The sequence below is a fragment of the Equus quagga genome, chromosome 8, assembly GCF_021613505.1.
Source record: "Equus quagga isolate Etosha38 chromosome 8, UCLA_HA_Equagga_1.0, whole genome shotgun sequence".
In the NCBI taxonomy this organism is placed as follows: Eukaryota; Metazoa; Chordata; class Mammalia; order Perissodactyla; family Equidae; genus Equus; species Equus quagga.
Genome location: NC_060274.1, coordinates 125,743,725 through 125,751,334, shown reverse-complemented (window position 1 = coordinate 125,751,334; position 7,610 = coordinate 125,743,725). Strand labels below are relative to the sequence as shown.

The following is a 7,610-nucleotide window of genomic DNA, read 5'->3' as shown; positions in this document are numbered from 1 at the left end:
GTTTGTTCTCCAAACCATAGAAAGCCATCACATTCTTTGATTTTGAAATGGTTGATAAAATTCACTGGTCATTGACTAAGACATAAAATTGTCTTTGATGCTTACACAACCTAAACTTACACTTTAACATGTTGATATTTCATCCTCTGCAAACTCTCTCAGCCCCCTGAGGACCCTCCCTGAGCCACGGAGCCTGGTGGTTTGGCTTGGAAATAGAAGACCAATTGCACCCAGCCCCCGGGAGAACGCCTGGATGGAGAGGGAAATTAAGGAAACTAAGAAATGCTGCAACACCATTTGTTCCCGGAGTTGACTGTTAAGGTCAAGTTGCAAATGATGTACATATAAGGATGAATAAAAGGAGATCCAGAACACAAGATGCCAGGCAGATGGAGCAGGATGAGGCCACCTCGGTCTGAGAAGGCTTCCTGAAGCAGTGGGAAAGCTGGTTCCCAACTTAGCTGCAAACTAGGAGCCCGGGGAGCCTTTACCATATCTGGGCTGCACTCCAGGTATTCTGATTTAATTGGTCTGGGTGGGGCCCGGGCAATGGCACTTTTATAGACTCTTCTGATGATTCTAACTTATGTTTGGAGTTAAGAACTGCCAGCTGTCATATTAAAGCTTCAACATTTGCTGGTTCTGGGAAAACATCTTTACATTGATGTCTAATGAGGAAGCAGAAGTTGAAATGCAGCACCAATTTAAAAGGTCAAAATTAGAAATACATAGGGGGCACCCAGATTTGAACTGGGGACCTCTTGATCTGCAGTCAAATGCTCTACCCCTGAGCTATACCCCCTCCTCTTGTGGTATGACTTAATTAATGTTTTTCATCTGTACAGTCACACCCAGACTACCTGGAAACCTGAGTTGCTACTTCAAGATGGACCTCTTTTGGGAGCTGCCAGGCCTGCTGCAGGGAAAACTCCTCAGGCTGCTGCATAGCAGGAGCCCAGCTCCCTCCTCAGAAGCCCGCAGCCTGTGCCCTCCCGGCCTACAGCCCCAGCTTGTGGGCAGCAGCCTGGAGAAGCACTGACACTGACTTTTAGAATGGCCTTCAGAGTCAAACGCCTGTGTCCGTCATGGTGGATACCTAAAAAAGAGAAATGTGACCTGATCGAGGTGTCTGGCCAAATCTACGTAATGAGGGCCTGACCCTCATGGGCTGGCATTCAGTTCAGGGTACTTTCTACTAAAGTACAATCTAGGACACAAGATGACCCGCCCAACTTTCACTTCTTCAGTTATTATAGGTGGAGAATGATCCACTCCGAGAAATAGTCAGAGTGGCTGAGTAGATGTAGGAATCCCCAAAGGCATTAACAGACGTATGCTAACCTAATTCAAGGATCAAGAAATGCCACTAGAGAAGAACCACATGTGACCCAACAGCTCTCTGATCTGTGGGTGAAGCCGGGTCACATCTAGAGGAAAAACACACTTTGATTAGCACCTTTTCATCTCTACGTCCGTGCCAAGGCCGAGCTTCTGCTGTTGTCACGGGAGCTGGTAAACTTCTTCTGCAAATGTCTATTCCTCCGGCTGGAATGCCTCCCTCTCACCTGCCAGCCTTCCCCTTGGGGTCCTGGCAGCCTCCCTGGGAGGTAGCCCAGCAGCTTCTCCGCTCCTCTCCTGGCCAAGGGGCTGCGGAAACGCTGGTTTCTACAGTGACGCTGAAGTCCTCTGGATTTCTCTTTTCGGCCATGAGGTGGACCGCCAGGTAAAATTGAAAGGATTGATGAGCCTGCAAGAGCACGAAAGGACCCCCCAGAGGCCAGGGACTAGGCACCAGTGTGAGTCCAGGAAGGTGAGGACTGAGGTAGCGGGACACAGTGGCCTAGAGGGTCAGTGCTCCAGGGGCAGAGCCTCAGGCCCGTGCACAGTAGGGAGTCAGAAAGGAGTCAGCCTTGTTTAAAGACAGGATTTAGGAAGGGCTAAGCTCCTAAGGAGGGAGAGATTAGAAGACGCAAAAAGAAAGCAACTCTGTTTAGCTTTCCTTTGAATGACTATACCATGATTGATTTATCTGTCCCACTGTTGACGGACATCTGAGTTGTTTCCAGTTTGGGGCTATTAAGAGAAATGCTGTTATAAGCATTCTTGTATGTACATGTACACTCTCTGAGGTGTATATCTAGGAATATATTTGCTGAATAATAGAGTGGTCATATTTTCAACTTAACTGATAATGCCAGACAGTTTTTAAAAGTGGTTATACCAAATTACACTACCACCAGCAGGATCTGAGAGTTACCATTGCTGCACATTCTCACCGACACTTAGCATCATCATAGTGATGTCTCATTGTGGTTTAATTTGCATCTCCCTGAAGATTAATAAAGTTTGAACTCTTTTCATAAGCTCACTGGTCATTTGGATGTCCGTTTTTATGAAGTGCCTGCTGAAACCTCTTGTTCATTTTTCTATTGTGTTGTCTGTATTTTTCTTATTGTTTTGTGCAAGCTCTTTATATACTGTGGATATGAACCCTGAATCAATTATATGTGCAGCAGACATCTTTGTCTGCTCTGTGGGTTGCCTTTTTACTCTCTTGATGGTGTCTATTGATGATTGAAAGTTAATTTTAATAATGGACACTTTCATCAATCTTTTTCCTTGTGACAATGTGTACTTTTAAGGGATCTTGCCCTAAATTTTCCTATATTATATTCTAAAATTTCACTTTTAGTTTCATAATCACACTGGAACTGATTTTTGTGTATGGTGTGAGGTTGAGGTCCAGTTCCCTTTTTGTCTGTATGGATCCCAATTGCCCCAACACCAGTTATCAGACAGCTCAGCCTTTCCTTGCTGCTCTGCAGTGCCACGCTCATCATCAATCAAGTGTCTACTTATGCATGGGCCTCTTTCTGAGATATGTCTGTTCTCATCCATTGGCTTATTTGCCTATCCCTGCATTAATACCACATTATCTTTCTTACTGTGGCTTTAAAATAAGTTTTGATATCGTGGAGAGCAAGTTCTTCAGGAATGTCTTAGCCATTTGGCCTTATGCATTTCCATATACATTTTAGAATCTGCTTATCAAATTACTTACACACACACACACAATCTTGGTATTTTAAGGTTGCATTGAAGTTCTAGAAAACGTAGGGAGAATTGACTGACATCTTTATAATGTTGAGGTTTCAAATCCGGAGTGGTATATCTTCTTATCATTTTACGTCTTCTTCAGTTTCTCTCAACAGTGTTTTATAATTGTTTTTATAATCATGTAAATTTATATAATTTATATGTAATATATATTTATATAATTTATGTACTTATTTATATAATTCTATATAAATTGTATACATTTCTGTATAATTATATATAATTTTGATTAAAATTACATAAGATTATATATAAAATAAATTATAATTATAAATGTTATATAAAATTATATATATGATGACGTTTTATAGTTGCACAGAGTTTTGCAAATCTTTGGTTATATTTATTCCTTGGAATTTGATATTCTATGCTATTGTAAGTGGGATCTTTTTATTTCGTTTTCTAAAATTTGTTGCTGGTACATTGAAATATAGTTAATTTTAATTTTGAATCCAAAAACCTTGCTAAACCATCTAATTCTAATGATGTGCTTAGAGGCCCTTTTTATGTTCTGTGTATACGACCATATCATCTGCAAACAACCCCAGTTTTGTTTCTCCTTTGTAACTGTAAGTTTCTGTTTTTTTCTAGCCCGACTGCCCTGGCTCCGACCTCAGTGCATCGTTGGACACAAGAGATGATAGTAGACATTTTTGTCTTGTTTTCAGTTTTCAATGGAAAGCTTCCAACATCCCACCATTAAATAGTATTTAATTCTATATGTTAGGGAGATACCTTGTAGCATCTTAAGGAGGTAAAAAGCTTGTCCTAGTTTGCCAGGAATTTTTTTGAAATCATGAATGTGTATTGAATTTTATTGAATGTTTTCTCCGTCTATTTTAGTGATCATGTGATTTTTCCCCCTGTAATCTGTTGTCTTAGTTTGAATTTTTCCAGAAGTAGACCTTGAAACTCGAACTTGAGTGCAAGTAGTTTATTTGGGAGACAAGTCTAGTAAACATTAGCAGAGAGTAGGTAAGTCAGACAGCGAGAGGAAGGAAGCAATAAAAGGTAGGATATTGGGCCAGTTGGCATTATAGGCAACTGGAGCTTAAAGCTACTCTTACGGAACTGTGAGAATGTGTAACATGCCTAGAGTCATCCTCCCCAAAGGATGAGGGAGCTACGGTATTTATTTACCAACTCCCGTCAGTCATTGGTTGAGGGCTGCTCTTGTGGGCAGAGTGCTAGCTCCTTAGCACTTTTAGCCTGTTGCGTGTCCTGGCTGCCTGAGGAAGTCCTCAGATATAAAGTTGCAGGTGCTCACAGTTGAAATTTGGGCCTGCATACACAGAAATGGTAAGTGCTGGAGGATTGTCAATGGGACACCAACAGCATTTGCTATATCCAGTAGTGTGTTGAATTACAGTGATAGATTTTTCTAGTGTTAAGCTAACCTTGCATTTCTGGAATAAACTTAATTTGGTTATTATATATTATTCTTCTTTATGTTATACTGAATTTGATTTACTAATACTTTTGTTTATAGTTTTAAAATTTATGTTAATAAGTGAGATTGGACTGTTGTTTTCTCTTCTTATATTACCCCTGTTATTTTTATATCAGGTTTAACTAACCTCACGAAATGAGTTGAGGAAGGTCCCACTTTTTTTGGCTTTTATTCTCCAGAAGTGTTTGTGTAAGACTTACACTATTTCTTTCTTAAATGTTTGGTATAACACATATTGAAACTATCTGTGCCTGGAGTAGTTGTTTTTTAATGGCAAAATTTTTCATTATGGATTCAATTCTTCAATAGCTATAGGATTATTCATGATTTCTATTTCTTCTTGTGTCAATTTTGGTAAAACTAAGCCATAGGATAGGGACACATACCACTGGGGTAAGTCCAAACTAAGATTTGTTAGAAGTTACAAACAATACATCAGGATGTCTGCAATTCCCCAAACTCTCTTTGTCCCATGAAAACGTCTTGGGCTGGACACAGTGGGACACATCCTACCAAGTTTTCCAGAAGAGACATTCTACCTCTGTGCCACATCATATATTTACAGGGAAGTTTGGAGGGACCACATCACAGTGGAAGATTTTGATGAAGGAAATGATGTTGCTGGAAGAAGACAGGAGAGTGTAGAGCTTTGCCATTAATTGCGTAGGAATTTGGCATCCTGGCACCTATATCAGCTAAAATCTTGTGTTTTCCCGTTGATCCAGCTTGGCCTTACTAAACTAACTAAAGTGGAGCAGTGAGGAAGGAGAGAGAACCAGGACTGTGTAGCAGACAAAGGATTCCTCTCTATTTCTGTAAGTTCTGTTTTTCTAGAAATTCTTCCATGCCATCTAAATATTATATTTAATTTATATATATCACACAAAGTCACTCATAATATCATCTTATGATTGTTTAATGTTTTTGGAAACTGTAGTAATGTATTCTTTATAATTCTTTATATTGGTTATTAATGTGTTCTCTTTTGTCAATCTTATCTGTGTTTTCATTTTTATTATTTGTTTCAAAAAACAACTTTTGCTTCATCAACTCTATCTCTTGTATATTTGATTTCTATGTCATTAATTTATGCTTTCATTAATTAATCTTTATTACCTTCTTTCTTATTCTTTTATTGAGTTTATTTTACTGTCCCTTTCATACCTTTTTGGGATAGGCGCTTAGTTAATTTTCAGCTTTTTTTTTTCATAATACTATAGATGCATTAAGGCTATAAATTGCCCTCTAAGTACTGCTATGTTTGCAACTGACAACTTTCAATATCTAGTATTTTCTTTAACATTTACTTGAAGGTATTTTCTCATTCCTAATTATCACATAATGGGGTTGAGGAGATAAGCCCTATACACATATAGGGACGTAATGTGGCCTCATATTATTTGGCCCTGGGAGGGAGGCTCCAGGGTGGTTCCTGCAAACCCTCACTAATGGAGATCTAAACCTTCACTGAGGGCCCAGGTAAGATGCATACGGATAACTTTAGCTACCAAAAGTGCACATAAGTAAGGGGGCACCTGGATTTGAACCAGGGACCTCTTGATCTGCAGTCAAATGCTCTACCCCTGAGCTATACCTCCTCTGCTGCTAGTGTGACCTAATTAATAGCTTTCACCTGTGTGGTAACACTCAGGTCTGCAAAATTAAGTTATAGCTCCCTTCCACAACTGATTTTAGAAGCTGCCAAACCTGATTCCTAGTAAGACACCTTCCCCCAGCTCTGTAGCTTTCCAGGCCTTGGTCAATGGGTGGGGTTATCAGCAAGGAAAAAAGGAGAGAAGCTGCCTGAAGAACCTCCAACCCATTTCCTATTGCCTTTTTGATTTAGCCCAAGAGCTGGCCAACCGTCCCCAAAACTACCCACCTACGTGGCCTCTCAGCTCTTTGTCTTTCTTCCTTCAGTGAAGACAGAAATGGGCTCTAATTCAGGTGGTGTCACAGAGCTCCAGCAGTTGGGGCTTGTAGGAACAATGCTGCACTATTCCCGTCTCTCTTGTTAGAGTAGCTAAGCCAGGTTCTTGGTCTACAAAGTTGAAGCAAGTGATAAGTGAGCTCTGGCATGGGAGAAACCAGATCCCCAGGGAGAAATATCCACCCTATATGGAGAACCTGGACACTGTGATTTGTCCCCGTAGGTCTGACCACCAGGCCACTGTGGCAAACTGTTTCAGTGGGAAGGATTGTTGAGGGTGATAATTTAGGGTTACCATTTACTGTCTGTTCCTGGGAAGTCTGCTGTATCTACAGCTCTCTGATCTGCCCTGGAAAAGCCTAGCAGAATTCTGCATCAGAATTCCTGCTTCTCTTAGCGGACTCAATAGAGTTGAAGAAGTGAGTTATATGCAGAAGGAAAAAACCCCAGATGCCACAAGGAGGTGGGACACCTGTAATATTAGTGCAGCAAGGCATCGGAGAGGTAATCTACCCAGAGTACAGCTGTGCAAGAGCTGACCTGTGGCTCCCAATTTCAGGAAGGACAGTAATTGGTATGGATGAATGGAAAGTGGAATAGGAAAACCAATAGGGCAGGGGGCACCTGGATTTGAACCAGGGACCTCTTGATCTGCAGTCAAATGCTCTACCCCTGAGCTATACCCCCTACTTGGCAGAGGTGTCTAATAAGCACCTTTTACCTTCAAAGTCACATCTGGAATTCCTACAACACATTCAAAGTTTCTACTTATTTCTACAGAGCTGGTAAAATCAGCAACTTATTCCTCCACAAACTCACCCCAGAGAGGTTATCCCCTAGTCCCCAGGGTCCCCCAATCCTACTCCTTCACATGCCTGCACCTTCCCCCCTTTCTTCAGTCTGTGGTCACAGCAGCAGCCCAGAGGAGCACTGACATTTACTAGTAGAAGGGCCGTTAGGATTTACTTGTCTGTTTTTCTCTTATTCTACACTACAAAACAGCGATTTGAAGAGACCTTGTCCAACTCTTTGGAGACACGTGCAGTACCTACATCTGAAGATGTCTCTCCAGTCTGTGCATCTGTGCATTAAACCCAGAGGGTGGCAGTGGGG

At 41.1% G+C, this 7,610-nt stretch overlaps 3 non-coding genes across 3 annotated transcripts; all 3 read right to left on the bottom strand.

Annotated features, from left to right (window-relative positions):
• Positions 1-730: 730 nt before the first annotated feature.
• TRNAC-GCA (transfer RNA cysteine (anticodon GCA)) lies at positions 731-802 on the bottom strand. Its single transcript has one exon. It is a non-coding gene; the product is annotated as a tRNA-Cys (tRNA).
• A 5,291-nt stretch (positions 803-6,093) lies between these two features.
• Positions 6,094-6,165, bottom strand: TRNAC-GCA (transfer RNA cysteine (anticodon GCA)). The gene has a single exon. It is a non-coding gene; the product is annotated as a tRNA-Cys (tRNA).
• A 947-nt stretch (positions 6,166-7,112) lies between these two features.
• Positions 7,113-7,184, bottom strand: TRNAC-GCA (transfer RNA cysteine (anticodon GCA)). Its single transcript has one exon. It is a non-coding gene; the product is annotated as a tRNA-Cys (tRNA).
• Positions 7,185-7,610: the final 426 nt, after the last annotated feature.